Raw genomic sequence first — 21,221 nt, 5'->3', positions numbered from 1 at the left:
TTTCGTGGAAATGGCTTCGTTGTAAAGGCCGTTTCCCGTGTCATCCAGGGTTTCTTACTATATATACCTGTTTAGGGTTATCATTTTACTACGTATTAGTTTTAAATTCCAATGATAATTTTTACTACCACAAGCTCTTCAGCTTATAAGAGATCGAAACTACACCCATTGTTTGCGCTGATATACTACAACCAAGTATTTTTTATTTTTTTTGGGGGGGGAGATTACTGCTTTAAGTATATACTCATATGATTCACTTGCTTCACTTTATATTTTGGACATATTTTCAGTTTTGAGTCCATTTACTCATTTTTTGTTTCCATAAAGGTTTAAAACCTAATGGTAAGCTGTGGGCAGGTTGTAAGCCCACTGAATTGTAAACAATATGTCTTGCAGCACAGCGCATGCTCTGTGTAGGTGAGACCTAACTATCTTCTTCCTTATATTACTTTCCTTTTTAACTCGCTCATACCCACCTGACTCTTGGCATCTTCCCACAGCTGCTCTAAGAATATCTCCATTAGGATGTTTGGTAGCGGTATTATATTTTCATATTTATTTATCACATTCCTTTTGTTTCTAAGCTTTGGATCACCGGTTTCCTTTGTTTTCATCACCACACTTCTGTTTGCACATTGATATATCTAATAAAGGTTTCTGACCTATATATACAAACTTCTTACTGCAATATACACCACCTTTCTCCATACATTTCTAATAGTTCTCTGTGTGTGGACCGAGGGGAACATAGTATTAATAGTTCTCAGTGTGTGGACTGAGGGTAACGTAGTATTTTTCTTCAGCACTTAGAATTTTCTAATACGCCTATTACGATCTCTGGGGTCTAATCACACTCTTACTAATTAACGTTATCAGCTATGTCTATAACCGCTTACCTCATTTTCCTAAGTGTTGAAGCCCTGCTGCTCTAACTTATGTATGATAGATACTGTGTACCCTTAATCAAATAATTAATCTAGATTAAATTCATCAGATATGTATCCACAGCCTTGATAAAGTGCTATGAACGAAACACGTGTTGGGTGTTTCTTGATGTACACCTGGTGTGGTTGTATTCAAACCACAATCAGTAAAGAAAGAATACTACATTTTTACACGCCGGGAAACTCCTTTTTAGGGCTCGCCTGGCGTTGGAGCGCGAAGCGCTCCCGCCAGCGAGTTCTATAGTCACTATCCTCCCTGCCAAGGGAGTGAGAGCTGCTCCAAACCTGGGCACGAGCCGACTCAGGTCCGTGAACGCGCGGGAACGTCAACGTGCACGTTCACGCGCGTCACGCTCCTGTCCTCCCGCGTCTCTTCTGAGGCGCGCTCGAGGCCGACTTGCGGTGTGCTGTTCCAGCGTTAGGTAAGTGAGGGCCGGGGGGGATTTGTTTGCTTGTTTTTTTTTAGTTTCCAAGCACTGTACACAGATTGGTAGGGGAAGTTTATTCCAGTAAAAGGATGTCAGTTAAGAGAAAGACAAGGTTCTCGAAAATCAAAGGCTACACACTAGAAATGATATTTCTTTAAGTGCATAAAACATTACATGGAAATAACTACAAGAAAAAAAACTGTTTATCGAAGTAAATATGTAATTCTTAAGAGGTCAAAATAGTTTACTCCCCTTCCTGTGCCGTCCAATAGTAAGGCGTGTTAGTAACTCATTGCAGCGCCATGTTTGCTAGGCCGCAGGTTATTCCCCTTGCATCCATCTCCTTGCCGTGGTTGGAGCCGGGATCTCTTGTGCTGAAGAGTATGACGGGAGGCACTCCGCCTCTGCAGAAGGTCTCCGAGGTAAGGGCTAGGGAGGAAGAGTCCCGTTCGCAGCAGGCCTGGCTCCCGACGGCCACCACAAACACACACTGATCCGAGGCGCGTCGTCACCTCCAGTTCTCCGTGGTTTCCAAAAAGGGAAGCGTCTTTCGAGGGTCTTGGAGGTGAACTTCGGTCTTCATGCTCGTGCCCGGATGCATTGTCCGCCATTAAGTGCGAAGAGGTGGTCTCAAAGCGAATTGCGAGGTCCGTCGAGCAGGTTCTGAAGCTAGCACATGAATGTGTACCTTACACCGGTCGGGTAAGGTCCAAGCCTTTCCTGTGGCTTGTAAAACAGGACTGCGGTTTACGGATCCTCGTGCACTCCTCCTCAAAGACCTGGAAACCAGAAGCAAAGACTCGGTCCCGGGAAGCTGTTGTCACTCCGTGTAAGCCACAAGTAGGCGCGCATAGAAAGATCGCCTAATTTGCTTCTAGTTCCACCCAGCTATTATGACACCAAACAGTGGTTTAAATGGGAAGATACTCAGTACCTCCACTTCTTTACATATGGAACGGATGGTACTGGTATTTCTCAGCACGGCTCCAGAGTACCGGCACGTCTCGGCAGCACACAGGTACTCTGGGATGGCGAGTACCTGCAGTTCTATATTTCCATTCCAAGCACTGCCCAAACCCATTGTTCCGGTGTACAAGTGCGCCATAAAGGAAGACTGTGAGGAACCCGTGTCACACTTTCGGCTTCTGACTGTAATGTCTGTTTTGCTATTGTGTTTTTCTTTCCTGTCATAGCTGTCACTTTCAATCTCCTCTCTAGCGCCAACAAACCTTGTGGGTGTATGTTCATTTTATAAGTTCGGATAACTTAACATTTTTTAATCGCACCTCATTACATACTGGCGTGTGCAGCCTATGTTGTGATGTTGGGCATGTTATATAGCGCGAATTCTTGCTGTATATGGCCTCGCAGCGCTAATTATGCCGCACAAGAACACGTAAAACTAGTGAGCATTCGTGGCACTTCCCCCCGGGTTTTCGACGCTCAGATACTGTGTTGCTTATGCGTTTATTTCACGTTCCCGATACACTCTGTCTCGTCAGCTTTCCACGCAGTTATCTTTCACTCTGGAAAATGATTTACACATATAAATAAATGCAAGCAAAACATTCGGTAAAATACGCCTCTTCTAATTTACGTACGCATCATACGCAGATGTATAAAATGAGATTTTTAATTTGCAACATATGGTTGAAAGTAGAGCTTTTACAATACATCAAATTGGTAATAACGCATGTTTTTAATTTGGTTAAGAACTGCAGTGCGCAAGCTGCAGAGAGGACTTGAGTATTTAAGTGCATTTTAAGAGATAGGATGATTCATTTAATATACGTGTTATACCCCCCCATTCCCCTCCGCCCCCCGCCGCACTCCCCCACTCTCCCCGTGCGCTCGCCCCCCCCCCGCAGGCCCCACACCCCCTCGCACTCCCCCCAGCTCCTGGCTTCACCTCCTCGCACCACCACCCTCAAACCCCCCCGCCCCATCTCCGCTCTCCACGCCCCTCCGCCACCCTCCAACCCCCACCCCCCGTCCACCCGCGCCCCCCACGGTGACGGGGGTCTGTTGGGCTCTACCACGCCCTCCTCCCCCCTGACGACGAGCCCCAATCCAACTCACTCTCCCCCCCACCACCTCACGCCCTCATCTCCGACTCCTCAATCAATAGCGGAGACCCCCCATCCGTCCCCCACTACCCTCCCCACCCTGTTTCACCCCCAGGGCCCCCCCCAGCTCGCCGTCCCTCCCGTCCCCCGCACCCACAACCACGTCCACCCCGCCCTCCAGCTCCCCTGCCCCCCCTCTCCATGCTCTCCCCCTGCCGGCCCCCCTGACCCCGCCCCCGCCACCCCCGCAGTACGCACTCTATCTGCACCCCCACCAACCCCGCACTCCCCGCTCCACTGGACTCATCCATCCGGCTCTCCGCCCCCACCACGAACACCAGCGCCTTCTTCACTGTGCCCTTGCGCTTATTACTTTTTGCCTTCCCCCCTTCTGCCACCACCGCAGCTCTCCCTCGCTGTCCGCCGCCTCTCCCGCCCCTCCTCCTCGAACCCGCCTCACACCGCGGGCGTGACCAAGGCGGCTCACAACACGCCAGGACTGCCGCCGCAGCGCCATCGGCAGCGCGTCGCGGTGGCCTTACCCGAACGTCGTCCTTCACCAGATCCAGGCGGCCTGCTTTATCGAGTAGGCGCAAGGCCTGGGGGGGCCGGGGGGATTTGTTTGCTTGTTTTCTTACTGAACTACTCTCACTACAGGCACAACACACTTTTTTGTTCTCATTCGGATTTGCCAAAGGCAGCTGCGTGTTTATTTTTGCATCATGCTTTCACTTAAAGTGAAAGCGATATGCAATTATATACAAACGGCTGCCTTTGTGCAATGCAATAATGTGTTCCGGTGCCCGGCGTGCTCTTCTACTGGCACCACCTCTCTGGTCTCTTGCTTGGGCCGAGTCAGCCGTCCCTGCAGCGTCTCTTCCTGCCCGTCCGTAAGCTAGGCTCGGAATTTAACCAAATAAATTAAAAGGCAGCCTGCTAGCTCTCCACACACCGCCGCACCCGCCTTGGCTCAAGCGCCACCACAAGCCAGTTCGGAATTAGTTTTAGTGTGCAAGCTCGTAGAGTGCTATTTAGAAAACAATCATGAAGCCAGCCAATTTGGAGCTGTTCGTGGTAGGTTTTTTTGTAGTTATCGCTCTCCTTAGGTGCAGATGAGATGCCTTACTCACCACTGAACACTTTACCCGACTTTAAAAAAAACACATTTTTAATCGTTGCAGTTTGTTGGGAAACTGCTTGAAATCCAGGATAAATCTAGAAAACTGCTGCCTACTTCAGGGGAACAAAAGGTGTCTGGAAAGTTAACTTATAAAGTGGCGGTGGAGCTGCACTGGAAGTGAAATGGAGATCTGGAAAAGGTTCTGCTAGCCCCATGTTGCACCGAGCGAGCCCAGATGGTGCTCGCAAGAGAGCGCCGATAGGGATACCACGGTTGTCCATCTGAGTTGTCATGAGTCCCCGCACACAATCTTTCTTTAAATGTATTTATGTATTAAATATATTGCTGTTCCTCAGGCCACGCCACGTGGGCTTCAGGCGGGTTACAGCCTGGTAAGGTGGGATAACGAGCACAGTGCATTACACTGTGACTGTTTGGTTAGTGTCTGGTATTCTCAGCATAGGGGAGATAGGGGAGAAGGGTTACTGTGTGTATGTTATATTTATTGACCTACATTGGCAATATCTGCCCAAGATGAGTGCCTTTAAAAGTGTCCTGAATGGCAGTGAGTTATTATTGACTGTTATTTCCTCCGTTAGAACATTCCGGAGTTTTGGGGTCCAACGCGGGAATGTGTTTTTCAGCACATTGCTCTTCCTCTTTAGACATTTCCAGAATCGGGTATGTTTTGTTTCTGTGGTGCGCGCCCCTGCAGTGATCATGAGCATGTCTTTTAAGTATGTGGGAATTCATTTCTGTGGGCCCTCGCTCTCTGCTCCTTTGACAGCTCTGTAGTGACACGCTCGTGTGTGGACACACACAATAAGAGTCTGTTTTCCAACAGTGTCTTCCAAATTCAAACACTTGGCACTACAGCTCTGCAACGCTGCCTTCCTGTCTCTTTCTATTCTTGTCTTTCTCTCTCTCTCTCTCTCTTCCTGTCTTTCTTCCTCTGTTGCTGTCTTTCTCTCTCTGGTGCTGTCTTTCTCTTTCTGATAGATACATCTGCCGTGTGGATTCCTCACCTTGTGAATATCCCCTTGCGTCAGCAACATTCGGAAATTCTTTTGTAGCTTCGCGCCGACGTGGATCCGGATGTCACAGAGGCACGGCATCGCACGCGACCTCGCTGACGTCACCGGCGCCTATAACAGGCCCACGCCGGCGTGATGACATCAGTTCCCTTTTTTCCGCGTCGTCGACGCTAACGGTTTTCAGGGATCGTGTAGTAGCTTCCAGTAACTTTGTTACTATTTCTTCGTAATTGTGTCTTTATTACATTTTCTTCGAGATGTCGTCGAAGAAGACGGGATTTAAAGCCTGCGGTGAATGTGGCAAGACCATGTCAATCACCGACCCCCACGAATGCTGTGTATGGTGTTTGAGCTCGGACCACGATGTCGAGGACTGTTCCTGCTGTAAGAAGATGACTCCAAAAGCCTTAAGAGAGAGGGAGACAAAGCTCCTTATGGCGAAACTCAAGAGCAAAAAAGCTAAGAAGTCGTCAAAATCTCGATCTCGTCGGTCGAGGTCGAGGTCTCGTTCGAGGTCACACTCGGAGTCATCGTCAGCACACGCTTCGAAGTCTTCGAAGAAGAAACACAGAAGGAAGTCCCATGAGTCGCATCATCACTCTGGGAAGGACTCTAGCTCGAAACCAAAGTCCCAGATCAAGCTCGTGTGTAAAGAAGTGGAGGTTTCGGAGTCGGAACATGAAGAGGCTGTGCATCCAGTTTCACCCGAGCCTCAGGAACAGGTCCAATCTCCGATTCCATCAAATCCTTCTGGTCAGGAGGATGAAGGTGAGGAGCAGGGGGATGGTGGAGCCGAAGTTCCGGCACCCAATGGTTCATCGACTCCGGCTCCGGCGCCCGAAGAAGAGGTCGACGTCGTATCGACTCCGCCTCCCCGGGAACATCCGAGAGGTCCGTATCCTGAGTTTCCGACTCCAGTTCCTGAACGCCATGTATGGTGTATATTCAAGGGCAATGTTCCCGTCTGGTGCACCTGTTGGTCCCACGGGTCCTATGGCCTTTAACCTAGGGGTTCCGCAGGCTTATGCCCCTGCACCCTTCATGCCCTTTATGCCGGCTCTACCGCCGCATTGGCATTTTCCGACACCACCGGCTCCATCGACGCCGATCCCATCGACGCCGATACCCGTGACTCCGAGGCAGGATTCTGTCCGACCTCGTGTCGAGAAGCCTCGTCCGACGTCGGGCTCGACGCCGGCAGCGACCCCGTCGGAGTCGATTCCGAATCCTTTAACTTCGATTGTGAAAGAAAGGTCTCGGAGAAAGGCCCAGAGACTTTTAGAAGAGGAAAAGTATGGGTATTCTGACACTGAGGAAGGAGAATTACAGGATTCTGAGGATCCCTTTGATGAGTTAGGTGAAGCCAGTGGTCTTGAACTGTCACCTGAATGGGAGTTGGCTTCTGTATCGAATGCTCCATCTAAGGATGTGGTGCCTTACCACACTGTGATTAAGAAGGCAGCGAGTTTACTAAATATAACTCTGCCTACAGCTGATTATAAACCCAATATTTTAACTGAGGTACTTCATTCACCCTCATCTGTGATCGAGCCTATGTTACCATTCAACGAGGCGTTGTCTGAACCTGTCTATGAGGTCTGGAAGAAACCCTTGACTGCTCCAGCGGTTTCTAGATCGGTAGCAAGAAGATATAGAGCTGCACCGGATGACCCTGCATTTTTAACAACGCATCCTCTTCCTGAGAGTTTGGTAGTGCAGGCTGCCTGTTCTAAAAAATCTGCTGGGGCATTTCCACAGGTTCCTGGAGACAAGGAATCCAGGAAACAGGACCAAAATGCTAAAAAGGTTTTTTCATCAGCCAGCATGGCATTGAAGTCAACCAATGCTACATGTTTGATGGGGAGATATATCCATGCGTTGATGGACTCTGTCAAACAACTCATTCCAAAGGTTCCTGAGGATGACAGGAAGGATTTTCAAGAAGTAATCTCGGACACCCAAGCGGCTGCGAGACAGGTCATCCAGAGTGGTTTGGACACTGCGGACTCGGTGGCAAGAGTCATGGGTTCCTCTGTGGCTACTAGGAGAGCTGCTTGGCTCAAATCTTCGGAGTTTTCTGCTGATGTCCAGTCTGCTTTAATGGACTTACCCTTTGATGGTTCAGGTCTGTTTGGAAAGAAGGCTGATACTGCCTTGGAACGTTTTAAGGACAGTAGGGCCACTGCAAAATCTTTAGGCCTTCAATCCAGAGGTACTACCAGAAGACGTTTCAGAGGATTTGGCCGATCTTCCTTTCGATCTTACAGATCATTCCAGCAGCAGCAGCCTCAGCAGCAGCAGCAGAACACGCTGTACAAGTCGTACAGAGGCAGACAAAGACCCCGTCCTAGAGGTCGTCAAGCTTCCTCCTCCTCCTCCTCCTCTCCTTCCCAACCCCCGGCCAACGCAGCAAAGCAGCCCTAGATCCGCCATTCCGGATCATGTGGGCCCAGTAGGGGGTCGGCTTACTCATTTTCTACAAGATTGGGAGTTTATAACTTCGGATCTTTGGGTTCTCAATCTTGTAGAGAATGGGTATGCTCTTCCTTTCCAGGAATTCCCTCCCAATTACCCTCCTTGCCAGGGTTATTGTTCAGAAGACCACCTGCTTCTCTTGCAGGAAGAAGTCCTGGCATTATTTCGAAAGGGTGCAATAGAGGTGGTTCCAGAGCAGGAAAGGGGTCAGGGGTGCTACTCCCGGTATTTCCTGATCCCCAAGAAAGATGGCAGACTTCGGCCAATCCTGGACCTCAGGATTTTGAACCTTTACCTGAAGCAGGAAAAGTTCAAAATGCTCACTCTTGCACAGGTTCTTCAGGCGCTGTTGGAAGAGGACTGGATGGTGTCGATCGACTTGCAAGATGCGTATTTTCATATTCCCATCTTGAAGTCTCACAGAAAGTATCTCCGTTTCACGGTTGGGTCACAGCATTACCAGTTTGTGGTCCTTCCGTTTGGCCTTACTACTGCACCTCGAGTCTTCACCAAGGTGATGGCAGTGGTGGCAGCTCATCTCAGGAGAGCGGGGATTCATGTATTTCCGTATCTAGACGACTGGCTGATCAAAGCGGAGTCGCAGGAGAAGGTGCTCCATCATCTGCAAGAGACAACTCAGTTGTTGCACAGGTTGGGTTTTTCGATAAATGTACCCAAGTCTCACCTGGTGCCCTCACAGCGCAACCTGTTCATAGGTGCGGTACTGGACACAACCGTATGTCGTGCATTCCCTCCCCCTCAAAGAATTCGCGACATACGGGAGATGATTCCTTTATTTTACAATGGAGCGGTCGTTCCAGTCCTGAAGGTCCTTCGCCTACTCGGTCTGATGGCTTCATGCATTCTGTTGGTCAACCATGCACGCTGGCACATGAGGGCACTCCAGTGGTGCCTCCGCAGGCAGTGGTATCAGCACAACGGAGATCTCGGGGAGTCAGTGAGGATCTCCAGGGAAGCTGCAGCGGATCTGTCTTGGTGGAGCGTGGAAGGCAATCTGTCACAAGGAAAGCCTTTTCAACTTCCTCCAGCGGTGGCCACAGTGATAACGGATGCATCCACTCTCGGGTGGGGTGCTCATCTAGGAGACCTGGAGGTCAAGGGTCTTTGGTCTCCAGAGGAAAGGTTGCTTCACATCAACCTTCTAGAATTGCGGGCGATACGTTTGGCGCTCAAGGCCTTCCTCCCTTCCCTTCGCGGTCAGTCAGTCCAGGTCCTGACGGACAACACGACCGCGATGTGGTACATCAACAAGCAGGGAGGAGTGGGGTCGCAGTGTCTCTGCAGAGAGGCTCTGCGTCTCTGGTCCTGGGTTCAGGACCATCAGATTTGTCTGATGGCAAATCATCTGGCCGGGGTTCTGAACGTTCGTGCAGACAGTCTCAGTCGGCAGTTCTCTGCCGATCACGAGTGGAGGCTTCACCCGGAGGTGGTTCACGACATCTTTCGGATGTGGGGGACACCTCGGGTGGACCTGTTCGCCACTCACGAGAATGCTCACTGCCTGTCATTCTGCAGTCTCCAGTATCCGATGCAAGGAGCCTTGGGGGACGCGTTTCAGTTGAGTTGGGACTCGCAGCTCCTTTACGCGTTTCCTCCCATACCCTTGATTCCTCGGGTTCTGAGGAAGATTCGCCAAGACCGGGCCCAAGTCATATTGATCGCCCCGGATTGGCCAAGAAGGGTGTGGTGTTCAGACCTTCTCCACCTCTCCTCTCACCCGCCGCTCCGTCTCCCTTACAGGGCAGATCTCCTCTCTCAGATGGAGGGGCAGGTTCTACACCCCCACCTCCAGACCTTACACCTTCATGCCTGGAGATTGAGCGGGGCAACCTGATTTCTTTTTCTCTCCCTCACGATGTGGTGGATGTCATTTTGTCGGCCAGGCGTGACTCCACTAAGTCCATCTATTCTTATAGGTGGTCTAAATTTGTTGTTTGGTGCAGGGAGAAGTCTATAGACCCTTTGAGGTCCCATTTATCTGATGTGCTCCAGTTTGCCCTTTCCCTGGCCCAGCAGGGGCTTGCTGTTGCCACGGTGAAGGGATATCTGTCTGCGCTGTCGGCATTTATCTGTATGCCTGACCAGCCTTCTCTTTTTAAGTCTCCCATTGTTTTAAGGTTTCTGAAGGGCCTTACTAATAGGTTCCCTCCTACACCCTTTGTTGTGCCTCAGTGGGATTTGAACCTAGTTTTGACATTTTTGATGGGTGCTCCCTTTGAGCCTCTTCACAAGTGTCCCATGAGGCTTCTGACTTTGAAAACGGTTTTTCTCGTTGCAATAACCTCAGCAAGGAGGGTAAGTGAGCTTCAAGCTCTTAGTTCCAAGCCCCCATTCCTGACCATTCATGCTGAACGAAAGGTTCTTAGGACCAGGGCTGCTTTTCTGCCTAAGGTGGTGACTCCTTTCCACCTTGGTCAATCCATTACCCTTCCTACCTTTTATCCTCCCCCTCACCCTTCCAAGGAGGAGGAGAGGTTACACCGTCTTGACCCCAAGAGGGCGGTGTCTTTTTACTTGGACAGAACTAAAGACTGTCGAGTGGACGACCAGCTCTTCGTTGGCTTTGCTGGCTGCAAGAAAGGAAGAGCGGTCCATAAGAGGACTCTGTCGAGGTGGATCGTGCTCTGCATTAAGATCTGCTACTCTTTGGCTGGTAAGGACCCTCCAGAGGGTATTAGATCACATTCGACTAGAGCAAAGTCTGCATCATCTGCTTTGTCTAGAGGTGTACCTGTTGAGGACATTTGCAGAGCCGCGACTTGGGCCTCCCTCCACACTTTCGCGAAGCACTACTGCTTGGATACCGAGGTGAGGAGGGACGGCCATTTCGCTCGCTCTGTCCTCCAAGATTTCTTGGTATAGCAGAGTGGACACCCTCCTCCGGGAGTGGGGACTGCTGTGGGACTCTATTCACAAGGTGAGGAATCCACACGGCAGATGTATCTATCAGAAGAACAAGTTACTTACCTTCGGTAACGCTTTTTCTGGTAGATACTATATCTGCCTGTGGATTCCTCACTGACCCACCCGCCTCCCCGTTGTCCACTCTTCTATGCCAGAGTTTCTATGATGTGTTATTTTATTGTCATGGAAATGTTTATTTCAAATGTTGTTATTGCATTTGCTTCACACTGTGTGTGTTACCTTGTTTCTATACTACGTATACTGTGTATATTTCTACTATCATCGGTCCGTCCGTGTGCCTCGATGGCACGGAAAAAAGGGCGGAACTGATGTCATCACGCTGGCGTGGGCCTGTTATAGGCGCCGGTGACGTCAGCGAGGTCGCGTGCGATGCCGTGCCTCTGTGACGTCCGGATCCACGTCGGCGCGAAGCTACAAAAGAATTTCCGAATGTTGCTGACGCAAGGGGATATTCACAAGGTGAGGAATCCACAGGCAGATATAGTATCTACCAGAAAAAGCGTTACCGAAGGTAAGTAACTTGTTCATCTGTTCCTGTCTTTCTCTCTCTGTTAGTCTTTCTCTCTCTGTTAGTCTTTCTCTCTCTGTTCCTGTCTTTTTCTCTGTGTTCCTGCCTTTCTCTCTGTGTTCCTGCCTTTCTCTCTCTGTTCCTGCCTTTCTCTCTCTGTTCCTGCCTTTCTCTCTCTCTGTTCCTGCATTTTTCCCTATCTAGTCCTGTCTTTCTCTCTCTATTCCTGTATTTCTCTCTCTGTTCCTGTCTTTCTCTCTCTGTTCCTGCATTTTTCTCTCTCTAGTTCTGTCTTTTTCTCTCTCTGGTCCTGTCTTTTTCTCTCTCTGTTCCTGTCTTTCTCTCTCTGTTCCTGTCTTTCTCTCTCTGTTCCTGCATTTTTTATCTATCTATTCCTATCTTTATCTCTCTATTGCTGTAGTGCTCTGTTCCTGTCTTTCTCTCTCTGTTCCTGTCTTTCTCTCTCTGTTCCTGTCTTTCTCTCTCTGTTCCTGTCTTTCTCTCTCTGTTCCTGTCTTTTTCTCTCTATTCCTGTCTTTCTCTCTAATCTTGTCTTTCTCTCTCTAATCCTGTCTTTTTTTTCGCTCTCTCTGTTCCTGTCTTTCTCTCTATTCCTGTCTCTTTTTCTCTCTTCCTGTGTCCCTTCCACGCTTTCTCTTTTTGCTAGCTGCCATATACCCCGGGGAGCTGTGGACAGAGGCAACGGTCGTGGACCTTCAAAAAATGACCTCCTTTGACCCAGTCTCCACCCCACTCACACCCCGCCTGCCGGGAAATGCCTGCTGATATAAATGGCCAATCTGTCCTTGGCGATTGTGCCTCATACGTGCACTCAGATTTTTAACCTGGAACTGGGCTCGGCCCACAACATGAAAAGTGTTTTGGCCGCAAACAATCAGTTATTCCTCATTACTTTGCTTTGAATTTTGCTATTTGATATATTGACCACATTTCTATATTGTACATATTAGGCCCACGCTATTGACTGTTCAATCTACCACTCTTTACTTTCCATTGGTTGGAACATTTCAAGCAGCATCTTCGCGGCATGTGATTAACGCATCAGCAGAAGCTCCCCGCGGGGTCCCAGTCACAGGGAGGAGCTAACGAGACAGCCAAGGGCCAGGAAAGTGAGGCTCATGGAATAGAATGTGAGTGCTGCACCAACGAGACAAGAGCAGTGTGCGTGCCTGTGAGTGCTGAAGAACCCAAAGTAGATAGAGCGTGCCGCCAAGCTAAACGGTTTTGAGACAGTGACCGTCACAGCACTGAGGCAGGAAAGCAAAGTCAGTATGTATCGGAGCGGGAGACAGCATGAAGTAGCCTCAAGGAAGAGAGAGCGGAGGACCCTTGTAACACTCTAATGTGACAGCAAAGAGAGGTGCCTGCTGCGTGTTACTGTGAAGAAGGGGGCACCTCCAGAGCAGGCTTAAGCTACGTACACTAGGTATGGGCAAAGGACGTAGGGGGGCTGCAGCACCTCAAAAATAAGGTTTGGGGTTCAGAAAATTCTGGAACAATATCAAAAAAAATTGCAATGCAATTGGTCTCGCATTTACGCGACTTTAAGCTATTGACATTGTAAATAACAATACCTTTTATTTATGTTTTGGTTTTTAAAAAATAAATAAAAGGCATTGTCATTTACAACGCCAATATCTTAAACTCACACAAGGGCGAGACCTATTGCATTGCAAATGCTTGTTGTTGTTAAGACTTTATTGTACATATGGTCCCATTGCAGCTATAAAATTGTGCATTACTATTTACCAGTCATTAGTCTTGCATCCAGAGGTAGCAGGATGTCTCAGTGCTTTTTTACTTTGTGAGGCATTAATAACTATTTTGCAGAGAAAATTATAATGACTGCTTTCTCTATACTATTGTCACCTTTTACGAATGTGCGACGTTGATCTTCCTTGCTACCTTTGCAATAGTTGAACATAGGCTGGCATGTTCGTCAGCATTTTACTTAGCAGCACCCTCATGAAACTGATGACAGACTGCATTTTTGGCCACACTCAGATATGTATTGAATGTGCTGTCACATATAATAACAACAGTACCATTTACGGGGCTGTTGACTGCCACTACAACAGCTACAGGTATTGTTTTCTGGTCAGTGCTTAAAACCAATGTAATTTCTCATGTCATAAGATTTTTTGTTACTGAAAAAAATTCAAGTGCAGCCCCTAAATCAGACTTGAACTGCTTCTGTTGTGGCATCATTATTTTACTGATTGTTACGCAGTCAATGCTTGGTACACCGCACACCGTTTTTTGTATACAAAGTTCTACAGAGAGAGACATGGATTCACTGTATTGTGGCAGGCCATGAAATATTGGGATAATTAATTTCATCCCCTTCAGAACTACCGGGCAAACCCATGGATTTTTGCCAAACTATTTGAAAAGAGGTGCGAGCGCTGGGCTTGCTGTATCCAACATGGCCCTACTTTTTTTTTTTAAGACTTTATTTTTCAGGTTTTTATACAGAAACAAACCAGTAATGATACAATGCAATCTGTATGAACAGCAATGAAGGAGCGTCATCGTGGTAGATCAGGCACAACACATGCACATATAATAACAGCAGCAAGCAATGCAATATGGTCCAGAAGTAAAAATGCACATTATACACAACCGCACCATAACACAATAAGTCAATAATGAAGATGAAGTACCCAACCCCCAGTGAGAGGGATCAAGCCAAACAACAGGAAGGGTCGGGCTACCACTAGGACCCCACAAGGAGACCTCCAGTCATATCTAGAAAAGCCCCTAACCCACCCCCTCCGGGGTAATTCCAGCTACCACCTGTGAATCTTGTGTCGTCCCACATCGGGCTATGTATTCCTTGTATGGGCCCCAGATGTCCACTGGCCTGGATGAACTGGGAAGCAAGGTACAGAATTCCTCACAGTTGACATTGCAAAATGTTAAGCTTCTCAGCCAGGACTGAAGAGTGGGAGTGCGTCTGCTACCCTATAATAGCGCAATCTCGCGTTTAGCCAAGAGGAACCCCAGGGCGGCCAGCTAACGAACCTTCCGAGGGAAATTAACAACATAATCCAGTAGTGCAATCTCTGCAGTAGGCAAAAGCTGCATGGACAGTATGTCCCCTAACGTAGTGTGAACGCTCGTCCAGTACTGATGAATTTTAGGACATGTCTAAGCAAGGTGGGCAAAGTCTGCAAAGGGAGATAAGCATTTCTGACAGTGGTGTGGTCTGGAATTGTCTATTCTATGGGAGTGAGCGGGAGTGAAGTACATCCTGCGGAGAAACTTAAAATGGAGTAGTTTGTGTCTGCTGTTCAGGGAAATTTCACCGGTGGCCCTGCAGCACTGCTCCCACTGGTTGTCAGAGATAGGCTTGCCCAAGTCTACCTCCCAGGCCGCCCACACCCTGGAGTCATCCACAGGCCGAATCACGCCACACTGTCTATATGAGTTTGGAAATCAAATGGGCTCCAGACGGGCTCCGTATCAGCAGCATCAGGGGAGGCGTAGGCTCAGGGGCAGAAGGAAAAGAAGGAAACACGGTCCGAAGAGAGGACCGCACACGGGTTAGGACAAAGGAATCCATAAAGGTACGCTCACTAAAACGGGCCTCCTCCGATATCGAAAAAGCATGCCCGTCGGGGAATAAATCGCCGAGCGTACTAATCTGGAATTTCTCCAGGGTGCGTTGGACCAAGGTCTCCCCAGTAATCGGGAGCAAGGAAGGATTAGGCAAAGGTAAGTCAGGAGAGTACAATAAGTCAAACCCCAACAATCTACGTAGTCTGTCCCAAGCCCAGCACGTAGTAGAAACTGTTTGAACATCTCGCGGTCCCGAGGGTAGCCCGAGGGCAGGATAGTAAGGAGCTGGCGCGGGTGAACCAGATCAGCCTCTGGTTTCAAATATGGAATGCGCGCGTCCGGGTGGAACCAAGCATATGCGTAGCAACACTGCGCAACCTGGTAATGCAAATGAAAATCCGGTACCCCGAACCCACCTCTGTCATATGGCAAAGTAAGAATCTTCCAGCTGACACGGGGAGTCTTGTCCCACCATATTAATCGCAACAGTCGTGAATGCAACTGTAGAAAGAATGACTTGGTGAGAGGGATCGGAATGTTGTTAAAAGGGTACAAAAACTGGGGCAGAATGACCATCTTAATAATTGCAACCCTGCCCGCCATGGATAGCGGGAGACGTAACCATTTTGTGACCTGTGATTCTAACGAGCTAATTGTTCTGCCATAGTTAAGCCTGATCATCGTAGCAGTGTCAAGGTGACTATAAACTCCGAGATATTTAACCGCGTCATCAGACCATTCCAGCGGAAACTCACACGGCCAGGCAGTGGTGCCAGCCGTAAGAGGGAAAATAACGGATTTATGACAATTAATACTAAGTCCAGAAAACCTTCCTAACCTAACAATTTCCAAAATCAGGGGCTCAGGTTAATATGAGGCATCCTGACATAAAGAACGGTGTCATCCGCATACAAGGAGATTAAAAGGGGGCCTGTACGAAATTGCAGGCCACGGTGTAAGTGAGTCTCCTGGAATTGGCGAACTAAAGGGTCCATGGCCAAGATGAAAAGGAGCGGAGATAAAGGGCATCCTCGTCTCGTGCCGTGAGACAAGGGAAAAGGGTCGGAGAGAGTGCCGTTAAGGCGCAGTCTGGCCTTTGGGTTAGTATATAACAGAGCCACCGTAGCGACAAAGCACTCAGGCATACCCATACGGCGCATGACCGATAGGAAAAAGGGACATTCGAGGGAATCGAACGCCTTTTCAGCATCTAGAAGGATAGCTGTGGCAGGCGTGGAAGACTCGATTCTATGCAACACCGTATATAAGGTCCTTAGGTTCAGAGAAGTGGACCTGTGCGGGACAAATCCCAACTGTACCGGTGAAATAATAAATTACATCAAAAATTCCGGGCCTTCGCGGACCTACAGCGGAATCACGCTCTTTCCTACACCCAACACTTTAGGTACCTCCAGCTGCGCCACGCGCTCCAGACCCACCTCCCTTCCCCAGTCTCCCTTCCGGAATTCAGTCTGCTAGAGGCCCAGGTGATGATGGGGGACCTGGGGAGAGGGGGGTCTCCCGTATTTATCGCTCCTTGCTTAACAACGGCCCTGCATCCCTAGACATGCTGCATGCTCGATGGGAGGGATGGGTGGGACCCCTGGAAGAGGTGGACTGGAGATATGCCCTTATGGCGCCCAGAACCCTGACCACCTCCGCAAAACTCCGGCTGGTCCAGACCTAATATCTCCATGCGGCTTACCTCTCCCCTGACCGCCTCTACCGGGCCCGCTTGAGACCCACTCCGGACTGCGCGAGATGTGGTGTTGCGCCAGCGGATTTCTACCATGTGGTGTGGCTCTGCCCTGGGCTGGCGCGATTTATGGAGGGGGTGGAACGAGAACTAACCCGTGCTCTGGGATGGGAGGTTCCCCATGAGCCGACTCGACTCCTTCTGGGGGTCTTCGATGGCCTAGATGGTTCCGGGACGGACAAGCGCCTCCTGGGGGCGGCACTGGCAGTGGCCAAAAGAGACATAGCGAGCCACTGGTCGCGGCCTGATCCGCCTACTGTGGGGAAATGGAGGAGGGGGGTCGACTGGTGCGGTACCCAGGAGGAGGCTCTCTTTGAAGCTAAAGGGGCATCGGACCTGTTTCACAGGATCTGGGGGAAATGGTTTAATTTACTACCACCTTGACTGATGCTTTACTGTCTGTTCCTAGCCCTTGTCTTTCCCCTGTACCCATGACTGTGGACTGGCAAGTTGAGTTCCGTTTCCCAAGATTTCTGTCTAATATTCTGCTGTGTGATTTGATTGAGCTACACCCAATGAACTTTGTCTATTGTTTTAAATCCCAAATAAAGTTGATTATCAAAAACAAAATTCCATAAAAAATGACAATCTGATCGCAACAACCTTGGCCAAAATTGTATAGTCCAGGTTCAATAATGATAGTGGCATATAGGAGCCACAGAACTTGGGGTCTTTCCCCGGTTTGGGCAATAGAATGATCACCGCCTCCCTAAACGTAGGGGGAAGAACACCGACTTCAAGTGCCTCGGCGTAGACCTCCACTAATCGCGGCACCAGGATATCCTTATACGCTTTGTAGAAATCGGCAAAAAAAACAAAGAGACCCGGCGCCGAAGAGGCACATAGCGCATCAATGGCCTCGACAATGCTATCTGGAGTAATGGGGGTCAGGAGAAAGTCCTGTATATTTCGTTCCAAATATACCAAAGCGATCTCAGATAAATAATCCCCCATGTCACTTAGGTCACCGGACAGACGAGACGTATAGAGTGATTTATTGTAGGAGAGAAAGTGGTCACAAATATCCGGAGTGGAGTGCAAAGGGGTACCATCGGGGCCAGTCATTGCAGTGATGTAGGCAGAGCCACGTGGAGGACGCAGAGTGTTGGCCAATAGCCTACCGGGACGCTTGCCCTCACCATATCGCCTTGCAACATGGTGCTTACTAAGGAACGATAGCTCTCTTTCGGCAGCTTCTCTAAATTCCAATAACAACTCCAACCTCCTCGACTCAATAGACGCAGAGGGCGAAATGAGCCCATCCCCATCCAAGGCGACAATATCTCGCTCGATATGGGTCAATGTGGAGCGGAGGTCACGCAGGACACCAGCGTGTTTTGAAATGCATACTCCCCTGATGTAAGCCTTAAAGCCCTCCCATAAAAACGCCCACGTGTCAACCGACCCGGTGTTTAAATCGAAATAGTCCTCGATAGCCTGTCTGATCTCTTCATTAAAGACAGTGTCCAACAAGGCGCGGCCAGGAAACCGCCATTGTCTCTCATAACCCCCTGCCCTGGGAACGTTCAACTGCAGGACCACCGGAAAGTGATCTGAAAGAGTGCGGGGGAGGGTTAGGACAGCATCCAGCCAGCCCGCCACCCCAGGGGAAACTAACCAGTAGTCAATCCTAGTCCAAGTGTTGTGAAATCCTGAATAGTGAGTGAAAGCGGGGAGGTGAGCGTGCATTTGAAGTTCAACGTCGACTAAAGAATACTGAACGCATATGTCTCTGAGGGCCTGTCGGGCACGAGGTTTGGCGTCTGGGGAAGCAGCAGTACTGTCTCTAGCAGGGTCCATCAGAAGATTAAAGTCACCTCCTATTACCAAGAGCCCGGTGTCAATAGAAAGGAGACAAACCTGTAAGGCCTGAAAAAAGGACGGGGAGTCAATATTTGGGCCATATATCCACACCAAGGTAACCTTCTGTCCCATCAGCAAGCCAGTAACTATCAAAATGCGGCCATCAGGATCCTGGCTCGTGTTGTAGAGTGCAAACTGGACTCTTTTATGTATAAAGATGGAAACCCCTCTCGCGTACCTGCTGTAATTGGAGAAGAACCTATGGGGGCCCCAGCTGGAGGCGACTGGAGCCCCATCTGACCTAGACAGGTGAGTTTCTTGCATAAAAACTATATCGATCTTGTGACGAGCAACATAGTTGAGAACTTGCCTATGTTTCCTGGTGTTATTCAGACCATGCACGTTCCATGTCATCAGTGAAAACCTGGAAGGACCAGGTACATTACCTAGCTGCACCATTGAAATTGTATCAGGACAAACCAAGCTTTGTGGGCATCTGATCCAAACCACATAATAACCATAGATACCGAAAATCTGCAAAAACCATTAATGTGAAGATAACGAACCACTACCCACCCACCACCCAAACTCTTATAAACCCCAAAGAGGCAGACCCAAATGTAGCTAACCCTGCACATGTGCAATGGAAATCTGAGCGTGCCAAAAGGAGCAGACGAGGCACAGTGCACCAAACGAACAATAGAAGAAAACATAATGGTATTCACCATAGGGCATGGCAACGCCACGCCGGTCAGACAACACAGCAATCAATAACTTTGAAATGAAGTGCATATGACTGGAGCGAAAAACATTAGTAGGACACATTAAAGGAGCAAGGAAACATAAAAAGCGGTCAACCAGTCCCAGGTTGGGAGAAGAGATCCACACTTGACTGTGACGACTGCAGCAGTGGGGAAGCAGATCTCGGCCCTCCAGACGCAGCCGTATGGTCCTTCTTGTAATCTCGGCAGAACTCCTGCGCTTCAGTTGGAGTGTCGAACACCCGCGACCTGCCGTTTATGTCCACCCTAAGTCGAGCTGGGTAAAGCATGCCATAGCGGAGACCCAAGTTCTTCAACGTTGCCTTGACCCCCTGAAATTTGCGCCTAGCTTCTTGCACTACGATGGTGAAATCAGGGAAGAAAGATAGCTTGCTCCCTTGCCACTGGACATCCCCCAAGTCAAGAGCAGCGCGCAGGGCAGTGTCTCTATCTCAAAAGTTAATGAGCCTGGCGATGATGGGTCTCGGAGGCAAACCAGGCCTAGGACGTGGGCCCAACGATCGATGGGCAGGCTCGACCACGAACCCCTGTGTGAAAGAGTCCCTGCCAAACAGGTCGGTAAGTAGTTGTTCCACAAACGTGTCCATACGGCCATGCCCATGGATTTTCGTGCTCATATCAGCCAGTTTTTTATCCAGATCGTCGAACCGGCCGTCCAGAGCCTTGAAACCAGCCCTCATTTCAGCCAGCATGGCCGTGGCAAAGGGGGCCGAGCATTCAGCGTCCTGAGGGATTGAGGTATCCGCGGACTGATCAGCAGGAGCATCCGTCACAGTGCCCGTCGCTTTATCAAACTGGAGCTTGCTCTGTTTAGGGTCTTTCTTCACCATTATCGCGGTGTGTGGAATGAGGACAGTCGTGGATAGATTGATTAGAGCGCCGCTGCACAGGCCAAACTCTGAGCGGGAAAGCACTAAGCGGATTGGAGAGACTCAGCCAGCTGCACAAGAGGTGGTACACCCACCAGGGACAAGGTGTGTGGTAATGACGAAGAAGAGGCGACAGCCACGCACACAAGGCTCTCCACGACATGGGCCCGAAGTACCTCAACAGCCGCCTCACCTTCTACACCCACCCGCCAGCTACGATCGGCCAGCCTCACCCTCGCCGCTGTACCATGCATTCGCAGAGCCACCGCTGGAGGAAGATCCTTCTCCTACCTGGCGGCCAAGACATGGAACTCCCTCCCCATCCACCATGGTTTAACCCTTCCATGAGAGAACACAAAATAAAGCTCCGTCACTTAGAAAGACGCTGGAGGAAAATAAAGGATCCCATAGACAGGGATCAGTACAGAACGTTCCTTAAGTTGTATAAAAATTATATTCTGTCAGCAAAAGCAGAGTATTACGAATCACGAATCAATCATTCGGAGAATGTTCAGAAAGAAACTTTTAAGATCTTAAATGAATTGAGCAAGAAGGTAGAAAAAGTAGAAACGTCAATAGATTGTAACATCTTTCAACACTACTTTCTTGATAAGGTAGAAACTATTCTTTCTGACATCCAGAACTCCCCCAGCTGCCATTCTCTACCCTCTCTCCTCCATTCTCAAATCCCCTCCTCTGAGCACACCATTCTTAATTTTCCTTTGATTTACTCTACAGCTTTAGGTCAACTCATGAATCGAACTAAGTCTGGCTCGCCAGTAGACCCTTGCCCTCGCAGTATCTTCCGTCTGGCGCTCCCCACTTTAGAGAATCATTTCATCTCCCTATTGAACAAATCATTAGATCTCGGCCAGCTCCCCTCTAGCTTCAAAGAAGCATGAGTTGGG

At 49.3% G+C, this 21,221-nt stretch overlaps 1 protein-coding gene across 2 annotated transcripts in view; it reads left to right on the top strand.

The window, feature by feature from the left end:
- Positions 1–21,221, top strand: part of LRP2BP (LRP2 binding protein) — a 339,402-nt gene that overhangs the window by 97,344 nt on the left and 220,837 nt on the right. The gene's annotated exons all lie outside the window — the stretch shown is intronic.

Source organism: Lissotriton helveticus, chromosome 2_2 (genome assembly GCF_964261635.1).
Source record: "Lissotriton helveticus chromosome 2_2, aLisHel1.1, whole genome shotgun sequence".
Lineage (NCBI taxonomy): Eukaryota > Metazoa > Chordata > Amphibia > Caudata > Salamandridae > Lissotriton > Lissotriton helveticus.
Note: the sequence above shows the minus strand (reverse complement) of the source record. Positions and strands in the feature narration are given on the sequence as shown.